Source organism: Vombatus ursinus, unplaced genomic scaffold (genome assembly GCF_900497805.2).
Source record: "Vombatus ursinus unplaced genomic scaffold, bare-nosed wombat genome assembly UNPS02014798.1, whole genome shotgun sequence".
NCBI lineage: Eukaryota > Metazoa > Chordata > Mammalia > Diprotodontia > Vombatidae > Vombatus > Vombatus ursinus.
In genome coordinates, this window is record NW_020954576.1 from 82,954,860 (window position 1) to 82,977,095 (window position 22,236).

Below are 22,236 nucleotides of genomic sequence, written 5' to 3' on the forward strand. Positions count from 1 at the left end.
TCGAAGATTATTTGATTCTATTACTCTAATCCATTTCCTTGGCTGCCAGACCAGAATGCATGTGTGATCCCAGACAGATAGATAGATAAATGTACCCAAGTCTCAATCCCTTTGGAAAAAGAATTTTTTTTGTCCTCCCTTCACACCTCAGCTCAAGGTCTTCTCTATCCTTTGTCTGATCTTCTCATGTGAAGAGAGAGGATCAGAGTCTGTGTCCTCCAGTGGAAATTGTCAAACCTGCCAAAGTGTTCATTCAGCCATCTGATTGATCTCTGACATAGCCTCCAATGTGGCCCACTTACTAGCTCCTTGGGCCCAGGATAGCTGCTGTGATCCTCCCTTCTTCTGTTGCCATAGTGAACTGGCAGCAAGTCAAGGTTTGGTATTTTAACCTAAACTCTTTTGTATGTGTTGCCTTGTCAGTGTCCCTTCAATTGTCTCCTCTTCTCCTGCCAGTCAAGACAATCTCCCCCCTCCCCCCAACCTTTGAAGAATGGTGGGTAATGAGGGATACCTGCTGAGAGCCTGCTCATCAAATTCTAACTCCAGGAAAGCTCCCCTACTCCCTCATCAACAGTTTCTCCCAAACAACTCCAATTCAATTTAATTCAACAAACATTTATTGAATGCTTGTTGAATTGAATTGAATTTATAACTCCAGGCGAAGTTAGATAGACTTGATTGGAATACAGCAGTTGGTTGGTGAGGGAGAGAAGTAGCATCCAGCCTACCCTCCTGGGATGGGGTTGGAGGTTGAAAGTCAGTAGAAAGGGCACTGCCCCAAATGCTATGAGCTCTTGACATCAAAAGCTTCTTACCAGTCTCCAGGAGATGAGTTCAATACATGTCTTTGATTTTCTTTCACTTTGTAATTTCATTGAATGAATGAATGAATGAAAGAAACCTGGATAATGATCCAGATCCTTAAGATCCTTAAGGTTGAGGACAGAGTCTATTAAATACTCTTTTTATTTATTTTTATTTCTCTTGCTTATTCTTATCTCTTTATTCTCTACTTTGTTCTTTTTTTCTTCTATTTTACTTATATCTATTTCTTTTATCCTGTTCTACAGAATCGAATGTTCTATTATTCTTTATTTAAAATTGTACATTTTGTTGCTATTTTTCTGGACATGCAATTTCATCTCCAGTGAGGAAACTCCCTCTATCAATGAAGACTGGCAACTGTAGGTTTTGTAGAGTAGCCAATGAGAGGTGTAGAGAGCCCAGAATCACATGGTCAATATGCATCAGAATCAGGGTTTGAATCCAGGTCATTGTCCCAACTGGGAGGCCAGTTCTTTATAATACCAAATTGCCTTTTGACTTACACACTGTTGTTATTCAGTCATTGAGTCATCTTCATGATTCTTTGAGGTTTTCTTGGCAAGGATACTGGAGTGGTTTGTCATTTCCTTCTCCAGATCCTTTTACAAATTGGAGGAAACTGAGTCAGACAGATTAAGTGACTTGGCTATTTGTCACACAGCTAGTTTCTGAAGCCATATTTGAACTCAAGACTTCCTGACTCTAGGCCTAGCACTCTATCCACTGTGCTACCTAGCTACCCTATAATTGAATTGAGTGTAGTAGATACTTAATAAATGTTTGTTGAAGGAAGGAAGGAAGGAAGGAATGATGATAAAGCTTGGAACAGTGGAAAGAGTAATAGATTTGGAATCAGAGGACCTCGGTTTGAATTCCTGCTCTGGCTCCTTACTACTTGTGTGAATTTGGGCAAATCACTTAATCCCTATGGGTCTCAGTTTCCTCATCTGAATCGGTTGTATTAAATAACTAAAGCCTCTTTCAGCTCTAAATCTATGATTCCATGATCCTATTTCAGCAGCAGGGGCTAAAGCAGTGATACTCATCTCTGTGAGTCATCAGATGTCAAAGAGATAGTAGAAATGTTAAATGTTATAGTCAATTAGCTAAAAGCTATATTATTTAATTTTATTCTGTGGTAGCCATGAAGGTGATGAGACACCATGGTACTATAGCTTAAGTCTATGAGACTGACTTAGGTCAGGGATTACCCCAGGGGAAGAAAGGACAAGTCAGATCCATTCAAAGGAAGTTCTGATATGACTCCAGATAAACAAACTGGACCAAACCCTTTGGCCAACCCTAAAGCCCAACTGCCTAAACCAAGGGATGACCTGAAACCCCATCTCAGAGTAGACCCTTCATTAGACTCATTAGGCCCCTCATATGGTCCTGCCTTCAGGACCACCCTAGACTAGATTTGCACTTTAAGAGGAGCAATGAATAGAAATTGCAGAGAGACCAATCTAGGCTTGATGTCAGGAAAAACTTGCTCACAATTCAGTGTATTCCAAAGTAGAATGTGTCGACGTGAGAGGTGATGGGGTCTCCCTCCTTGGAAGCCTTCAAGCAGGGGCAGGTGCCCACTTATCAGGTGTGTTACAGTGAGGATTCCTTTCATATATGGGTTGAGGCAGATAGCCTCTGAGGTCCCTTCCAATTCTCAAACTTGGTGATTCTGTGAAGTTGGATTCTACAAATTAGATGACATTTGGTCACCACCCACTTCTTCCGTTCTGGCTCTGGGGCCATCTTTCATCGCCTTTGAATAATTTCTCTCCTTCTGCTCCCTGTCAGCCAACACTGACTCTGGGCTAAGAGCTGCCTATAAGAAGCCTCCGCTAATTTAAACCTAATTCATCAACTAACTTTGTCTCTTTTACTTCTGTCTTTTCTAGATGAGGGAAGGGGGGAGGAGAGACAAGGAGATGTGTTACTAGTACTTGGAATGATTCACAACTTCATCCATGAGGCGAAAGATCACAGTCCTTCCATTTGTTATCATCATCTTGCCCATTTTGTTATTGTTGTTGTTATTAAGGCATGTCCGATTCTTTGTGTTCCCATTTGGGGTTTTCTTGGCAAAGATACTGGAGTGGTCTGTCACTTCCTTCTCTAGTTCATTTGACAGATGAAGAAACTGAGGCAAATAGAGTTAAATGATTTGTCCAAGGCCACACAGCTAGTAAATGTCTGAGGCCAGAACTGAACTCAGGAAGATAAGTCTTCTTAACTCCAGGCCCAGCACTCTATCCACTGCACCACCTAGCTACCCATCTTACCCATATTTTATCACAAATCTCCCCTAGAGAGCTAACTAAGATGCTAGATAATCTGTTGCCACCTGTGACCCCCCACGATGAGTCTTTCTCAGTAATTTTCTGGAACCCCACCCTGCAGAAGTCTACCACTCCTGACCCCCATAGATCTGGATTGAGTTTCTTGCCAAGCAGGCTGTGAGCCCAGGGGAATCAGAGACTGGAAACTGTTTCTGGTGAATAGTTGACTGTATCTGACTGCTTCATGGTACCTAAGTCATTTCATATGCCTGTTTGCTTTTCATATTTAAATGTTTCTCTTGGTTTCTGCTTTTTTTCTTTTTTAATGAGTAAGACTTTTTACTACCATGGAGAGAATAAGCATAGCACAGTCTCAATAGAAAAGAGAACAGAAGATGCTGGATCAATTTACGTTCTGTTGGGACTGTCTGCTGCTAGTGTGAACCTGGTCCATCCCGTGCTTCTTTCTCTCCCATCTGGCAGTATGTCATATGTCCTTGCATGCACGCAACTGTTTCCTTTAAAAACAGGAATGACCCGATGGCCTCACTAAAATAAATAAATAAATAAATAAAATAAAAATAAAAACGGGAATGAAAGGCTACTACTGTAAGATACTAATAAGGGAACCTAGACTAACAACATGATATAAGATGACAGAGCTCTGAAATGAAAGCCAGGATTGGCATCTCTGCCTCAAGTCCCTCTCCATTCTAGTTCATCCTCCACTTAGTCATCAAGGTGATCTCCCTAAAGTTCAGGTCTGACTATGTCACACCTCTTCTCAATAAACTTCAGTGGCTCCCTATTACCTCCAGGATCAAACATAAAATCCTCTGTTTGGATTTGAAAACCTTTCATACCTTTCCAGGCTTCTTACATTTTACTCCCATTCATGTGTGCTACAATTAAGCAATGGTGGCATTCTTTCTCCTGTTGTATTGCTGCTACACACACAACCTTCTATCTCACAACTCTGTTCCCTTTCACTGATTATCCCTCATGCTTGCACCATTGCATTAGCCTGTTGATGGGACTTCAGTGCCTTAAATCTTTCCCTACTCCAGTCTATCCTCCATTCAGAAAAAACTATTTTCCAAAAGCACAGATCCAACCATGTTACCCCTTCCACAATAAACTCAGTAAACTCTAGTGGCTCCCTATTGCCTCCAGGATCAAATACAAAATGCTCTGTTTGGCATTCAAAGCCCTTCATAACCTAGTTTCCCCCTCCTTTTCCACTCTTCTTATACCTTACTCCCTGACACATACCGTTCAATCCAGTGACACTGGTCTCCTGGCTGTTGCAGGAACAAGACATTCCATCTTCTAGATGAGGACGTGTTCTCTGGTTGTCCTCCATGCCTGGGGTGCTCTCCTTCCTCATCTTTCCTTACTAGCCTTTCTAACTTCCTTTAAATCCTAACCAAGATCCCATGTTCTACAGGAAGTCTTCCCAACACCTCTTAATTTTAGTGCCTTCCCTCTCTTAATTGTTTCCTATTTATCCTGTATATAGCTTGTCTATATGTTTGCTTGCATGTCATCTTCCTCATTAGATTGTGAGCTCTTTGAGGGCAGAGGTCTTTTGCCTCCTTTGACCGACTGGTTGGGAAAGCCCTTCTTACCCTCACCTCCCAACTTTCCAGGCTTCCTTCAAGAATTAGTTCAAATTCCACCTAGTGCCACTCTCTCTCACTCTCTCTCTCTCTCATTTGACTACACTATTTGATACAACGGAAGGTTTTCATTTGGGGATTGGGGAGAGGGAGGAATGCTGTAGGGAGAGTAAGAGTGATACAAAAAAAATAAAGGAAGATGTCAATGGGTACTGATACACGCATAGAATGCCTGTGACAATGTATCCCTATTTAGAGGAAATTAAAGAACCTACTTCTGGGAGAGTTGTGATGAAGTATAATGGAAATGCCTTGGAGAGACATGGGAGCAGACATTTTGCTCTGCTCACCATGGTATTAAGATAAACCTTTTCAATTGGCTGCAGTTGCAAAAACAGAAAGGTCTTTGTCATCCTTGGTCCCATCTCTGGCTATTCTCTTGCTTTGAACAAAGAGAGACCAATTTATCAAGGTCTTTTTCTTTCCCTCCTTTCTAGATAAAGGCAGAGGCCTTCCTTGTGACAATGGCCTGCAGTTTTTTGGCTTCAGCATTTGTTCTTTTTCCATTGTAAGTAAGGAATTGGAGACTATGATATTGTGAGTATCAAAAGGTCTGGAGAGCAATTATTTTGCATCCAATACAGCATTGATGTTCCAAAGAGTAAGGAGTGAACTTCAGGACCCAGCACAGTGGTAGCTGAGATAAAGACTCATCCAACAATCCTGCCATGTTGGGATATGAACTCAATGCAGTGAATAATCATGCCTACAGAAGATTGATGATGACTCATGTTTCCCACCTCTTGGTGGAAAGATGATGGACTACAGGTGCAGAAGGAGACATACATTCACAGACACAGCTAATGTGTGAATTTGTTTTGGCTATGCTTTTTGATACCATGTAAGGTTTTTATGCTATTCTATGTAGAAACTATGCTAAGACCGAGCCCACTCTCCCTAGAGACTAACATGAAGTGTGGGAAAGAGAGCACCTTAGATATTGGGGGAAAGTGTTTGTATTCTGTTCTTGCCATATAGTCAAAGTAAATATCTTTTTATAAAAGCTAATTGATGTTAATTGGTTAAATGAAATTGGAAAGCTAGTCAATGGCACCTGAGCAGCCAAGACAATAGAACTGAAGGGGCTCAAGCTAATAGCACTAGTGAAGAGATATTCCCAAATCCTTAAGCAAAGCTGTAGCATCCCAGAGGGGAAATGTAGCTATCGTGGCTCTGGGCTGGTGAGCCAGAGCATACTCACTACATATGGAGCCTCATTTGGAATAAAGCTGAGCCCTTCTCATTTGTAGAGATGCCTGCAGATATTTTCCATCTGGGACTTTTGTTTCTGGATATTCTAGTTTTGGGGATCCTAAGAAAGAATGCCATATTCTAATTTCTTTAAATTGGAATTATACCATCATTTTCTGACATGTGTGTTTCTTTACAAGTCATATAATGTAATTTGCAAAATTTTTCATTTGTTAATTCATTGAATGTGTAAATAGTGATATCTGGTATTACTGGAGTCTTCACAAGTATTAATATTGAAACTAATATGAGAATAGAATTTATATCACTAAAATGCAAATGCCTGATTGAAAAATGTTTATATTCTTTTTTGTGTTTAAATACACCTAGACTATTTGCCTTATTGTGATATTCTTATATCTTAGAAGTCCTAGGATAAGGCTTAATTACATTCCTAGCAACACCAACTAATCAATGCAGCTTAATTTTTTTTCCTTGGGTGTCTAGTCTTTTTCTGGGCTTTTTTGACCTGGTTTTGCTATTTTCTCTGAGTATTTGTCCTATTATTGAGTGAGTTTGTAATTCCAGTAGGATTGCCCTTGCAATAGCAGGGATACATTTGGAGAAAATGTATGTGCCCTTTGGAATAGACTCAAAGGAAATTTTCCTGGATCTATAAAGGGATCACCTATGGTACAAAGGCCCTCAGAGAGAAATTTTGGTGTGTCTTGTGTACAATAAGACCTTCAGAAATTTTTGTTCTGATAAATTTTTAACCATTGGCTCTCTGGGGTGGGGAGAATGTATGCATGATACACTTTTAAGTTTAATCTGCAATATTAACATTTTCTCCCTCATTTTCTAAGGTCTAGGCAATCAACAAAACCATAAATCAAATCCTGATTTGCAACATTTGCCAATTTCTGAGATGTCAATACACACACTGAACATTAACAACCAGTTCCTATCTGCTGGTTTGAACTGTCTGCTTCTAGGCATGTCAGGTTCCTAATCCCCTTATGGAGAGAGTCCCATGGGGCTTTGGGATTGTGGTAGGGACTCACATCTGCTGAAATGGGAAGTTTGATTTTCTTTTTTTTTGGAGTTACTCAATGATTAAACCTGCCCTGTGAGTTTGGGTCCAGAACAGAAGTAGGTAGGGCCTAAGGGAAAAGGGAGAGGATACAATGTAAGGTTTTTATGCTATGATATATAAAAACCATGCTAAGAGTGAGCCCACTCTCCCTAGAGACTAAAATGAAGTAGGGGAGACTGAGCCCCTCACATATTGGGGGAAATGTACCCCAATGTACCCTTTAAGATGGGGAGTAGGTTGCAGACACCAAGTCAAGTCGATTTGGTTTCTCACCTGAAGGAGAAGGGACAACTTCTAATCAACCTCAGGTCCCTAAATCTCTTTGGGCAGAGTTCCACGTTCTGGGAAGTTCTGTATAAGTTTTCTTTAAGTCAGGAAGCTGGTTTTCTATCATTTTTTTTCTTTTCTTTATGAAATATCAAAAAACATACGCAGAAGAGAATTCAGAAGGGGGAACAAGGGTCAGCTAGGTGGTGCAGTAGATAGAGCTCCAGCCTTGGAGTCAGGAGGACCTGAGTTCAAATCCAGCCTCAGACACTTGAAACTTAGTAGCTGTGTGACCCTGGGCAAGTCACTTAACCCTGATTGCCTCACCAAAAAAAAAAAAAAGAAATACACAGAAGGGGGAACAGACAAGCAGGGCAGTATTGGTACTTATGTGTTAAGTTTAATATATAACAAGCTGTATGTAAAAGAGATTCAGTTTCATATATGATCCTTTTTTCTGTTCATTGTATATGGAAATGCTCATGGTTGTTGTTCATTAAGTTTGTAATTAACTTTTTTTAAAAGAAATTACTATATAAAAAGGCATGAATTTAAGAAAAGGAAAACAAAACCCTTGGAAACAAAAGAAACCTCCTATAACAATATAGGAAATAAACTTAAGAAAATACACTTACACCCTCTACTAAGCAACACTCTTCTGAGGGTTACTTACAATGCACTCTCTTCTCTTAGTAAATTCAGATGCTTTTCTGTGCTGAGGACAGCTGTCTTCCTACTGCCCTCTGCTGGCGAAGTGACTCCAAGCTGAACTATAACTTCTATGGGGTAAAAAGGGCTTCATCTAAGGATGACAACATTTAGGGAAGCAGGCAGGACTTGTTTCCTCCCCATGCTGGATTATTCTGGTCTTGCCTCTTAGTCCTTCACCAATCTACACTGCCATGAAGGGCAACCACCTCCAGCCCCTTATCAGGGTGCCCCTCTGCCAGGGCCTCCCTGCCCGGGATACTCTCTGGTATCCTAAGAAGGAGCCACCTCCCTCTCCTAATATAACTACACTTATATCCTCAACCCTTCTTCCTCTTTCCTACTCGCCCACCCAACCTGATTTTGTCCCAGGTGGAAGAAATGCTAGCTTTAGCTCTGTTAGCAATGGCCTCGTAGTCTCCGGAGTTCCATGTTGTACCTGGCAGGTATATAACCAGAAAGACAGCCTCAGGCAGTGAAATGTGTGCTGGATTTATCATCGGAGGACCTGGGTTCAAATTCCAGCTTTTTCACTTACTATCCGTGAGACCTTGGGCCAGTTACTTAATTGCATTTTAACCTCTCTGGGACTTGCCTCTGTAAAATGAGGAAGTTGACCTAGGCAGTCTCTGAAGCTTCTTTCAGCTCTAGATGGAAAATCCTATCCCTGGCTCATTGTGATGTTCCTTTAGATCCCCTGGCTTTCAGCAGGGACTTCCTTCTTTTTTACACACACACTTTCAGTATCCCTAACCACTGTCCTTGCCGCCAAAGGGAAAGACCCCAGAGCTCCTCTTCTTGTGCTGCAGAAGATACAGTTCTCCCTGGGACACATCCCATTTCTAGTGATGGTACCAGATCCTTTCAACAAGAGGAGGATTCTTCTTTGCCACAGCAGTCATCCCCTGGCCTCACAAAAGCTTTCTGGGGAAAAGCCTGCAATTAGGGCAGCAGTATGATGTAGTGGCTAGAGTACTGAACTTGGAATTGGAAGACTTGAGTTCAAATTCTTTGTCTGGTAGATGTAGAACCATGAGCAAGTTGCTAAACTTCTTTGAGACTTAATTTCCTTATCTGTAAAATGGAACAAGAGGTGTAGTAGATTAAGAGCTGGCCTCAGGGTCAGGATTAACTCTGACACATACTGACTGTATAACCCTGGGCAAGTCACTTAACTCCTCAGCGCTCTCAGTCAACTCTTTTAGATTATAAATTGCAATGCAGGTGCCAACTTGATCAAGGAATTCCTCATAACAATAAAATCATAGATAGAGTTCTGTGTTCTCCCACTTCCCTTTAAAGGGAAGAAAATCTATAGTATCTATCTCAAAGGATTGTTATGAGGCTAAAATGAAATTATATATGTAAAGCCCTATGTAAATGTCAAGAGCAAGTAAGTGGTACAAGGGATAGAGAACTGGGCCTGAAACCAGGAAGATTCACCTTCCTGAGTTCAAATCTGCCCTCAGACACTTACTAGTTGTGTGACCCTGGGCAAGTCACTTAACCTTGTTGGCCTCAGTTCTACATCTGTAAAATGAGCTGGAGAAAGAAATGGTAAACCACTCTAGCATCTCTGCCAAGAAAACCCCAAAATGAGGTCACAGAGAGTCGGATGTGACTCAACAACAATATAAAAGTCAACTATTATACTTTCCAGCTCCAGGGAAATTGTAGTCACCTACTTCTGATTCAGATTAAATTTTAGGAGATTTGGATGTCCTGGGGCTGAAAGGAGAGGATAGGTACAGGCGAGGAATTTTGCAGGATGATTCCCTCCCCACTATTTGTAATAGTGAATGATGCTAGAAAGGGGACCTGTTTATTGAAATACTCTAGAGGAATGATGTCCAACTCAAATAGAAACGAGGGCTACTGAGTCACATGTGAGGATCCCTGTGAGCTGCATTTTGACTTAGTCTTAAATTTTATTATCTACTTTAATGTATTTTTATCTTTTTTGTTAAATATTTCCCAATTACATTTTAATTTGGTTTAGAGCAGCAGTCAGGAGTGTTGTGGACCGCAGAGAAGAGTAAGGGGCAGGCATCAGGAACTAGGAAGAAGGCTGTTGTGGTTGAAAGCCAGCCCAGATAATGTTGAGTGTGCACTGAAGCAAGGAAAGGCAGACATTATAAGAAGCATGAAATTTCAGATAAGCCTTTGGTGTGAGAAGTGCAGGAGAGCAGAGCCGCCGGACTTGAGGGATTACCAAGGAGTAGTATCCTCTGGATGTTCAGCCTGATGTTTGAGGGCATGGCCTTGGGATCAGAGATGCAGAGTTGGAAGGGACCTTAGAAGCCATTCTATCCAATGTAATTTTATGGATGAGGAAACTGAGGCAAATAGAAGTTAAGTGACTTGCCTAGGGTCACACAGCTAGTAAGTGCCTGAAACAGGATTTGAACCCAGGTCTTTTTGACCCTAATCCAGTGTCCTATCCACTACACCATTAGTAATGCTGATAGCCTGGTTGCTAGTACATATACCAATACAGAGTTAGCAATGATGAGAACCGTAAGATTAGAACCTTTCTCTTAGGGTATAGCTGAGTTGTGGGAACAACTGAGCTCTCCTCCAGAATTCTGTTTGCTTCTAAAGGAGAGAGTGCCCATGGGGGCAATGAGCAATCTCACATGTGGTGATTGTAAATTGGAATGTCTTTATGCTCTCTGGCATCTGGGGAGGGACAACTTCTACCCAAGGGATCTTCCCAAAGAATCGCAGAGTTAGAAGGAACTTCAGAGGCCTTTCATTCTGATCCATACCTGAACAGAACTCTTTATCATATGGTTGTCCAGCATTTCCTTCAAAATCTCCAGTTGGGAGGGAGCCCCTTCCTCCTAATGCAGCCCGTTCGACTTTAAGGAAGCCCTAATTGTTAAGAAACTTTTCCTTATTTCAAACTTAAATCTGCCTTTTTGCAACTTCTCTCTGTTGTTTGTAACTCTTCCTTTGGGAGCCAAACAGAACTAGTCTAAACTCTCTTCTATAGGACAGCCTTTAAAATCCTCGAAGACCATTGTCATGACCTTCCTAAGTTTATCTTCTTCAGAGTCAACCATCCGCAATTCCTTCGACTGTGCTTCATATGACATGATCTCCAGGCCTTTCACTATCCTGGCCCTCTGCCACTGGATGCTCTCCACCTTATTAATGTCTTTTCTAAAACGTGGGAGTCAGAACTGAAGACACTACTCTAAATGTGTTCTGGCCACAGGAGAGCACAGAGGGACTGTCAGCTCCCTAACCCTAAACACTCTGCTTCCTTCTCAAATCACTGAAATACTGGATTAGCTTCTTGGCTGTCATATCACACCAATGACTCATATTGAGGTTGCTGTGACAGTAAAATCCCAAGAGCTTTTGCAAACAAGTTGCTATTTATCTATTGCTCAAGAGGCAGCAAGCACCCCCATTTCTTTCTAATTAGCTTTTTTAAACAATTCCTGGAATGATTTAAATCATCCCAGGCTGTTGACAATCTCTACTGGTTAACAGGCCTTCCTAAATTGTGGGATCCATGCTTTTTCCCAATTATCAGGCCTACAACATTCACTTGGGGAAATGGGAGGAGAGGGAGAGAAGCAAAGATCCTGGCACCCACTATGAGAGGAAGAAATGAGTGAATAGGTATATATCTTTTCATGAAAGAAAATAGTTTCTTTCTATCATAGCTCTTGAATTCAGCTTGCCTAAGACCTGAGGACTTCTAAATTCAAGTTCCCTTGACTTACTCTCAGAAGGATTTGTCTGCTCTATTGTCTTCTCTGACAATATCACCCATCAATCATCCATTCTTATCAAGAGGAAAGCATCAGGACTACCCTCTTTGGTCCTCCAGGAGTGACAGGTACTACTATGTTTCCTTCTCACCTCTGTTTAAATGTGAATTTCTTTTTTTAATATATATATATCTTAAGGAAAATGTTCAGCTTAGAAGCCAAAGAAAAGGCCGGAATAAAAATATCCTCAAGAGACTCCAAGTCTCTAATCATAAGAGACATGCAAACTATAACAACCCCAAGTTATTCCCCCAACCCTCAGATTGGCAAAAATGAGAAAAGACAAAATTTTTAGTTGCTGGAGGGGCTATGGGAAGTCAAGCACGTTAATACATTATTAATGCAGTAGGACAATCTCATTTGACCCTCATAACAACCTTTTGAGATAGATATTATGGATTTTATTCTCTTTGGGTGGGTGGGGGGGGGGGAGAGGGAAGCCAATCTATGATTTTTATTGTTATAGGCAACTGTTAGACAAGTAAACTCATCAACTATGTCATTTCTTAGGAAGAAGACACAGGAGGGCTTCTTGCATCTCTCTCACTAGCAGGTTCACTTTGGATGCAGTCAGACAGGAAGATGGGAATGGAGTCATAATAAGGGGTTAAATAAGCTTACTTTATTCTAGTCTAGTCTTCTTAAAGGGAGTTTGCTGATAATGGGAGCACCAACTCCTAACATTCCCTAACAACCCTTCTCGCAGGGGCCAACATGAAGGGGGTGCAACTACTCCTGTCTTGAAGGGGTCAATTGAGACAAGCACAACTTGTGTTCTCCCCTAAATCCCCACAAGCCTCCATGGGGGCTGGTTGAGGCAAACACACAGATTCCCCCTCCCAAGCCGTGATGGGGGCCGATCAAGGCACACACAGCATTCAGGCTGCACATTCACCCCTATGGGGGCCCCCGGTCATTGAACAGTGCCCACTTGCTTTATAGGGCAACAGACAAAGAAGCCACATTGCCAGCAGTAGCCTCACAATTTTACATTACTTCACCCCTATATCTACTGTGACTGTGCAGTAGAAACTGTTTTGAACCATGACTGTGAGAATTCCTATCTAACACCTGGAAAGTAGAGATTGTTATGGCTATGGATCCTGGGAAGAAAATGCTAAAAAAAAAAATCCACTTTACACACACTAAAATTCACCTTACTTACCAGAACCTCTGATAAAGACATTTCCTCAATAATCAAGGCAGATTGGCGCCTGCTCTGAAATTCATAGTTTGAGAGAGAAACCTGAGGGCACTGACTTCCCCAGAGTCAAGGAGTCAGTGTTTGTCAGAGGCAAGACTTGAATCCAGGCCTTCCTGACACTGACCTCAAGGAGATTATAGTCTATCAGGGAGACAACCTGTACACAGCTCGGTGTATTAAAAATACATACAAGTGGGGCACCTAGATGGTGCAGTGGATAGAGCACCGGCCCCGGAGTCAGGACGACCTGAATTCAAATCTGGCCTCGGGCACATAACTCTTACCAGCTGTGTGTTTCTGGCAAGTCACTTAACCCCAATTGCCTCACCAAAAAAAAAAAAAATCATCTAATATAAATCCAAAGTGATTGGGAGGAGGGTGAATGAACGAATAAATAAATGAATGAATGAAAAACCATTTAACTGCTTTCTATTTGCCAGGCACTACACTGAGGGCTGGGAATACCAAATCAAGCAAACAAGACAGTCTCTGCCCTTAAGGACCTAACATTCTAATAAGAAAAGATGGGACAGAAAAAGGAGTCAAAGTTGGAAGAATGTGAGTGGAGGCATGACTTGGAAAGGCTTGGGGAGTATCTGGTGGCCTGATGCCAGACGAGGTAAGGTTCAAATCCACCTATCAGAGCCCAGAGTGCCAGGGGCAGAGTCCAAGTTCTCTTGGGAGGATGGAGGTCAGGGTACAGGTGACATGCTTCTTATAAGGCTGGAAAGGTGCTAGCACTTGACGGGGGGGAGGATTAGGAAAGGCTTCATGTAGAAGGTAGAAGGAAAGTAGGGATCCCAATGGCTTAAATTAGTAATGCCCGCTTATTATGAGTATGAAGGAAATATCCAGGGGTTAATGATAGCTGGCCTTTGAAGGCAGGAAAAATGGAACAAATGAAAAAAAAATGGATGGCATGATGCTGCTTTCCAATATGTAATTGCTTCTTTCTGATATACTTTGCTAATGAGAAAAAACACCCTCCTGCTGAGACGCGGCTAATGAATGTCTCTAAATAACTCTGCCCTTGCTGAACCCCAGCTTAGGACTTCACTCCAACTGCTCTTTCCTGTCTTTTCCCCTGGTTGTCAATCCACCCACTCTGGCTCCTCCATCATGCCTCCCCCACCATCATTTATTTTTGATTTCCAGATATCCAACAAGAGAAAGATGCCCTCTTCTCCCTTAGCTCTGGCTGGCTGGTGTTTGAAACATATTTGATATTGCCTAGATTTTTCCTTAGGAATTTAAAAAAGAATTCACATTAATCATCTTATGATTATCCATTTCACACCAAAGAATTTATCAAAGAATGAGTCAGCAGGGTGATGGCTGGTGGTAGCCAGAATAGTCTTGGATTCCATTAAGAGGGGCCTCTTTTCCAGGAATAGAGATGATAATCTCATTGTACCCTGCTCTCATCAGACATCCTCTAGAATATTGTGTTCAGGTCTGAATACTGTGGTTTAAAGACATTAATAAGTTGGAGAGTGGCCCAAGAGGGCAACCAGAAGAGTAAAGGGCCTTGAGTCCATGTCATGCAAGGATCTCTCAAAAGAACTAGAAATGGAAAAGAGAAAGGGGGTGGGGAATAGCTGTGTCTAAGTATTGGACAAGCTGTCATGGGGAGGAGAGATTAGGTTTGCGGTTTAGGGACCCAGGCGGTAAAACCAGAGACAATAGCTAGAAATTTCGAAGGACCCAATTTAGGCTAGCTGTCAGGAAAAAATTCCTGTCCTAAAGTGGAGTGGGCCATCTCAGGACACTGGTGGTGGCTTCTAAGATGAACTCGTCACATGTCTTAGTGGGGATTCCTTTCACTGGACTTAATTGTCTCTGAGGACCGCCCCCCCCCCCCCCCCGCCAAGTCTCAAATTCTGTGATTTTATATGTTGTTTTTAAATGGCATTTCTAACTTTTGAACACTTCTTTTTTTCCAAAAGCACCTTAAATTTGTTGTCTCCCAGACTGTTTCTACCTTCTCTGTCCTTCTAACACTGAGTCTAATTATGAGATAATACAGTACTATTTTACTAGTTATGTCATATTATTCTCCTCCATACACTCTAAATTTAACCCAAATTGGACTGCTCTCTGGTCCCTCAACAAATTCCACGCTTTTCCTACCCCCAGGCCTTTGTTTACACTGTTCTCCAAGCTTGGAATATCTTTCCCCTCCCTGTTAACCTGTTCAATTCCAATTTGAAGCTGAAATGTCACCTCTTCCAGCAGCTAGGTGACACAATGGTTAGAGCACTGGGCCTGGAGTCTGGAAGACCTAAGCTTAAATCCAGCCTCAGACCCTTAATAGTTGTATGACCTTAGGCAAGTCACAACTTCTAGTTGCCTCAGTTTCTTCATCTGTAATAATGGCACCCACCTCACAGGGTTATGATGGGGATTAAAGGAGATATTTATAAAGGGTTCTTTCTTCTCCTTCCCATGAAGCTTTCCCTGATTCCTCCTATAAATAACAATGCTCCTCAGATTTCACAAAGCACTTTGTGAGAGAGGTGATTTGGTCTAGTAGATGGTAAGCTGGTCTCGGAGTCAGGAAGGCTGTTCAAATCCTGTCTGAGAGATACTGGCTCTTTGACCCAAGGTAAAAGGTACTTAATAAATATTTGGTGGTGGTGATGGTGACAGAAGCATCTTTATTCATCTTCTTCCCCCCTTGTTTTCTTGTTCTGCTATCCATCCTCCTTGTCCTCTTCATCTTTCCCTTATTTTTCCTCCCTCTTCTTCCTAGGGGAAGGAACTTCCACTCTTCCATTCTTCAATGTTGAAGCCCAGGATTCAACCACACCCTGCAACATTGGCAAAGGACTTTATTTCAAAGCTGCTGCACCTCTGGCTTTTGTTCTATTGATCAGTTGATCAAAGCATTTATTAAGCACCTGCTATTTGCCAGGCACTGGAGATAAAAAGACAAAAGCAAAAATATCCCCTGCCTTCAAGGACCTTGATTCTATTACAGGAGACAATATGGACATATATAAATATATACAAAATAGATACAACAGTTTGGGGGAGGGGAAGGGTATTACCAGCTGTAGGGGGTAAGGGGGTCATCAGAAAAGACTTCATGTAGAAGCAGGGATGAACTGAGTTTTGAGAGAAACAAGTGATTCTAAGAGATGGAAGTGAGGAGTGAATTCATTCCATAAATGGGGGAGCCATACAAAAGCATGTAGACAGGAGATGAGGATAGTGCAGGTAAGGAACATCATCAAGAAGTCCAGTTTGACTGGGTCATACAGGAAGGGAAGAAAAAGAATACACATACACACACACACATATGTGTATATATATATATATATATATATACACACACATATATATATAATGTAATACTACAAGTAATCATAATATTATACAAATAATAGTATGATCATGTAGTATATACATGTATAATATATAATGTAGTATAATATATAATGTAATAGTACAAATAATTCTTATAACAAGTAATTATAATATGTAATAAGGTTGGAAAAATAGGTTGGGGTCAGGTTATGAAGAGCTTTCAGTGCCAAAGAGAGACATTTAGAGGCAATAGGGGGACACTGGAGTTTATTAAGTAGAGGAGTAACATGGTCAGGCCTGTGCTGAAGGAAGATCATTTCTGGCAATTGTGTTGAGTAGGCTTGGAGAGGGGAGATACTTGAGGCAGAAAGACCAATTGGGAGGCTATTACAATATTTGAGGCAAAAAGGGAAGAGAGCTTTAAGGTGGTGGGCATGTGTTCTACTAAGGCTCCCCACAGACCCAGCTGTGAGGAGTACTATTTTACATGGTGAGGGGAGCACAGGGTTCCTTTGTCTGCCTTTGCTTTCTACCAATGGGTTCACAGCACCAAGCTTACCCATGGTAGGTGTAACTGTGAACAAATCAAGTCCCAGCCTGGGTGGCCCAGTTCATACCTAAGGAAGGAGACCACAGAGAGGTCCCCATTTGGGTCAAGGTGAACCAAGCTCAGTAGTTTGGATTCTCATTGAGAAAGATCACACTGGAAACAAGCAGGTAGTAATACATCAATCACTCTTTAACAAGGCACAGAGAGTATGGAGGCAGACAATATGGGGATGGCACGGGAATGAGGTGGGAGAGGAAGGCAAACAGTGGGGAAGAGATGGGAAGGGAAAAGGGCAAATAGAGGCATTTACATGTTCTAATTTAGCTCATAGTTTCTGGATACGCCCTTAATTTGGGAGGCAGTTTTTGGCAAGTGACTTCCACGTTGCCCTTTATGCTCTTAATTCCTGTTTTCTATTTATTGTTACCTTATACTGGCAACTTACAAATTTACTATACTAGTTGGTGGGATGATCGGGGGAGACCATAACAAAAAACAATGTCAACATAGCTTGTAAGAAGAGAGAAAGATAGAAATGTTAGAGATGTTTTAGTGGTAGAAAACACAAATTCTAGCAACCTGTTGGATGTGTGAGTTGGGGGAGATAGAGGAGCTGAGGATAACTTTAAGGTTACAAACACTGATGACTAGATGGCTGGTGGTATCCTCATCTTTGAGAGGGAAGTTAGGGGAAATAGTGTCCTTGCAGCTGGGGAGTAGGATTGAGATAATGGATTCTGTTTTTGATGTGTTGAGTTTGAGGTGCCTATACGATATCAAGTCTGAAACAGACAATAGGACTTGGTGATATGGGACTGGCACTCAGGAAAGAGACTAGGGCTAGAATCATATGCACAGGATAATAATTAAACCCATGGCAGTTCCTGAGGTTGCCAAGTAACTGTTGAGAAGAGAGCCCCATACAGAGCCCTGGGGTACAACCACAGTTAAAGGGTGGGATATGGATGATGAATCAGTGAAAGAGACTAAGAAAACAGTTGGACAGGTATGAAGAGAACTAAGACAGCAGTATTGGAGAAGAGAGATTATCCAGAAGGAAAGGGTAGCCAACAATGTCAATGCTGCAAAGAGATTATTAATGATGAGGATTTGGGGAAGGCGCGAGTGGAACTTTATTCTTCAAAGAAATATGGCTTACCACTGATTCGAATGGATTGCAAGTTCCTACACTAAAAGAGCAGCTACCCTGCACTTGGAGCAACATCTCAGAGTCCCAGGGGCTCCTTCGCTGCACCCCCACCCTCTTAAAGGAGAACAATTAGTTCCCGTTAAATATCTCAGCTATACCTTCCCAATTATCCATCTCCACTTCTAATTCTTCCTCAGTTGTCTTGGGACTATAGGAAACCTTTCACAAGTGTTCTTTGAAAGCCTGATCAGGTTCTTTCACTTCCTTTTCTTTCATTAGGATGCTTTTCTTATCTCAAGCTTCCATCATAACTTTTTTTTTTTTCAACTTCCCCAATAGCCTTCATTCAATCCCTCTTAAGAAGGGTTGTTAAGCTGGAGTCTATAAATGCGGCTGGGGGGAAATACATCTTTGTTTCAATATAATTTGTTTTCTTTGTAATTCTATGTATTTTATTTTATACATTTAAAAACACTGTTCTGGGAAGGGGTCCTTAGGCGTCACCAGACTGCCAGAGGGGTGCATGACAAAAGAAAAGGCTGAAAATTCATGTTCTTGAAGTCTATGATCTTGTTGTTTATCTGACTGAACACTTCTTTTTCTAGGGTTGGTTTAGGTGGGGAACCTGTGGCTTTGAGGACACATGTGGCCTTCTAGGTCACAGATGGCCTTCTAGGTCCTCCGGTGTGGCCTTTTTACTGAGTCCAAGTTTTATAGAACAAAGCCTTTTTTTAAGGGGATTTGTTCTGTTAGTCCATAGGTTCCTAAAGTGGGCAGTACCGCCCCCTGGGTGGTACTGGAATGATTGGGGGTGGGGGGTGTCGGTAGCAGCCTTCTGGTGATGCAAATTTTAAAAAAAAAAAGTTAAAGGGTTAAAGAAAGTAGATTTCCAAGGGGACACAGTAATTTTTTTGAAAAGGGGGTGGTAGACCAAATAAGTTTGGGAACCTCTGTTAGTCCTTCATTATCCTGCTCCTCTCATATGATAGGTTACTGCAAATGGGCAGTCCTTTGCAATCTCTGGTCACCAAGTGCTCACATGCATCTAAATACTGCGAATCCTGCTGTGTCCACAGGATTACACTCCAGCATAAACTGAGCGGTTGCTTTCTCACGATCTGTTTTTCAGATAATGCAAGGAAGCAGATTTCGTGCAGGGAATATTTCTGCACGGAAGAAACTACAACTTCCTTGCCTCAGCCAACTGTGGGCAGCATATTGATAGGCATTGTACAAAGTAGCAGACAGGTTTTAAAGCTGTAATTTGCATGTTGGTGTTGCAGGGCTATTTATCTGGGGATGTTAAAGCTCCCTGTATGTGGTGAAACATTTGCTTAGGATTGTCTAAATGGACTCCAGCTATAATCAGTGAGCCCTAGCCAGATTTTTAGGTAACAGGTACCACTTTCTGCTGGAATAACTTTCTTTAGCTCTGTGACCACAGTCATTTAGTATGAAAGAAACACTGGACTTAGCATCAGGAAAACACATAACACTCACCATAATCAGCAGGTGGGGAAGTTTTGAGAGGATAGGACTAGGAAAAACCCATCTCCAGAAGAAATAAACACCGAAAAGGGGACTGTTTGGAACAACTTTGTCCAAGATGTCACACAGACTCGTAGAGTGAGAAAGCTGAAAGGGATTTCAGGGATCCTGAGCTAGGGAGACTATTTTTTTTTTTAACCATCCAGATTCCGCAAAATAACTGAAATATTTAAATAAGTTAGAGAATTACGGTAAATAAGAAGGGTGACTTGACTTCTCTTTCTTCACAAAAGTAATTCTGGGTATCTTTGCTTCCAGATTTTCTCCAGTACAGTACAAAGACAGAATCTACTAGATGCTGGAGATAGAAAGGTTAAGAAACAGTCCCAGTCTTCAAAGAGCTTACCATCTGCTGAGGTGGGGGGGAGGGAAACACAGCAGGTTGATAGAAAAGTAAATACAAGTTAATTTGAGAAGAGAGAAGGCACTAAGAACTGGGGAACTTAACAGAAGAGCTAGTGAAGAAGTGTACCATAATAAAAAGCATGCTAGTCTTTGCTGTTGTTCAGCCGTTTTTCAGTCACATCCAACTCTTCCTGACCCCATTTGGAGTTTTCTTGGCAAAGATACTGGAGTGGTTTGCCATTTCCTTCTCTAGCTCATTTGACATGAGAAAACTGAAGCAAACAGGGTTAAGTGACTTGCCCAGAGTAATACAGCTAGTAAAGTGTCTGAGATCAGATCTGAACTCACAAAGACAAGTCTTCTGACTCCAGGCTAGCACTCTATTCACTGTGCAACCTAGCTGCCCTAGCTGCTGTCTAGAAAACCTAAATTCTTATCCTGGCTTAGTTATTGACTAGCTCTGTGACCTTGGGAAAGGGATTTCATCTCCTGGGTCTGTTTTCTCCTCTATAATAATAATAGCACACATATTTATGGTGCTTTACTTATATTATCTCATTTGATTTAGTGAAGTAGGCAGCACAAATAGCCATTTTACAAATAGGGAAAGGGAGGCTAAGTAATTTGCTCAAGGTCACATCACTGTTCATTGGCCCTTCCCTTTTCTCCCTTTCCAACTCTGGCTCTGAAAACAGTCATCAAAAAAAATTAAAAAATAAAAGAAACCCTCAACAATTCCTGGAAATGACATGTCCATCAATTGTCCAATGATTCTAATCGCCAATCCCTCTCGCTTTCCTGGCCAGCATGCCCATTAATGTGTTTTCGTCTGCACTGTAAGAAACATGAAGGCAAGGGAAACTTCCTTCTATTTGTAGCCCCAGCCCTTAAGGTAGTACCAAAGAACACAGTAAGTGCTTAATAAATGCTTTTTTATTCACTAAGTAGAAGAGATATGACTTCAACAAAGTCAAATCTGAATCTTTTCCTACTTTCTAATCAGATATTTTCTTCCCACTGGAATATCCTATGAGATTGGCCTCTGAGTTTAAGGTCCTCAGTGTGTCTGCCTGTGTTTGAATGTCTGCCACATGAGACCTCCTTGTTTCAGTTTCTCAACCTCATTCAATCATTCGTGTTACTAGCTCAAAACCAATTCAGGACATCCTGGAATCACCAGGTTTGGCTGCTGGCCCAAGATGTGGTCTCCTCTTGCTGTGTTACCCCATCATCTGGAGCTTTACCCAGCACTGTTTTCTACATCTCCCACTATAAAAAAGCCCAAGGAAACTGATTATTAGAAATGGATGAATATTGACCAAGAGGACATAATGTTCCAGATCACACAACTCAACATTTGATCAGCATTCTGTGCTGTATAGCTTTCTCATTGTATCAAACATTCTCTTCCGTGAAGCCTGCCATGATATCCCCTCTCCTCACCTGACTGCCCGAGGCAGAAATGATTTTTCCCTTTAGAAATCCTATTATTCTTCTTCATAACTCTCTTGTGCTCTTCTAGTCTACTTCTAAAACAAAATAAAAATTTTTTCATCAAGAGCTTAGCTATACTATATATACTATATATTATACCTAGCTATACTGGACACAATACAAAAAGAATATATTATATAAAAATAATTACATATAGTATATCTCTATTACATATATCCGCTGGGGGAGGGAAACACAGCAGGTTGATAGAAAAGTAAATACAAGTTATTTTGAGAAGAGAAAAGGCACTAAGAACTGGGGAGCTTGACAGAAGAGCTAGGATACACACACACACACACACACACATACACACATACATACATATACATATAATATATGTATATATACACATTCATTAGAGAGAGACAGTCTCCTAGACTTCCTCTGTATCTTTGTTTCTCTCTTAGCCTGCTTCTATCCATTCGGCTTATCTCTTCCTCCATCCTCCCCTTCAATTTTAGGCACTATTGTAGTTATTTGTATCTATGTCTTATCTTCTAGATTAGAAACTTTTCTAGGCCAGAATCATATCTCATGCAACTGTATATCTTCTTTCTCGCTGTATCCTTAAGTACAATGCCTTACAATTTTTTTTAAAATCAGACCTATGATTTCATTGGTGCAAGGAACTTCTCTAACAAAACAGATGAATGAACTTTCTTCAACTAATAGACCCAGAGAACTGTCTGGAGGCACTGAGAGACAATTTGTGTGAGAGGTAGGATTCAAACCCAGGTCTTTCTGACTCTGAGATTGATTCTTTCTCCAATACGCCACCCTTCCTATGGGCTTTACCTGTAGGA

The 22,236-nt window shown here is 41.4% G+C and overlaps 1 long non-coding RNA gene across 1 annotated transcript in view; it reads left to right on the plus strand.

The window, feature by feature from the left end:
* The first annotated feature begins 11,536 nt into the window (after positions 1-11,536).
* Positions 11,537-22,236, plus strand: part of LOC114049988 — a 31,400-nt gene continuing 20,700 nt past the window's right edge. The window contains exons 1-2 of the long non-coding RNA XR_003569922.1: positions 11,537-11,901; positions 13,478-13,656. This is a non-coding gene — a long non-coding RNA (uncharacterized LOC114049988). The remainder of the gene's footprint in view (positions 11,902-13,477; positions 13,657-22,236) is intronic.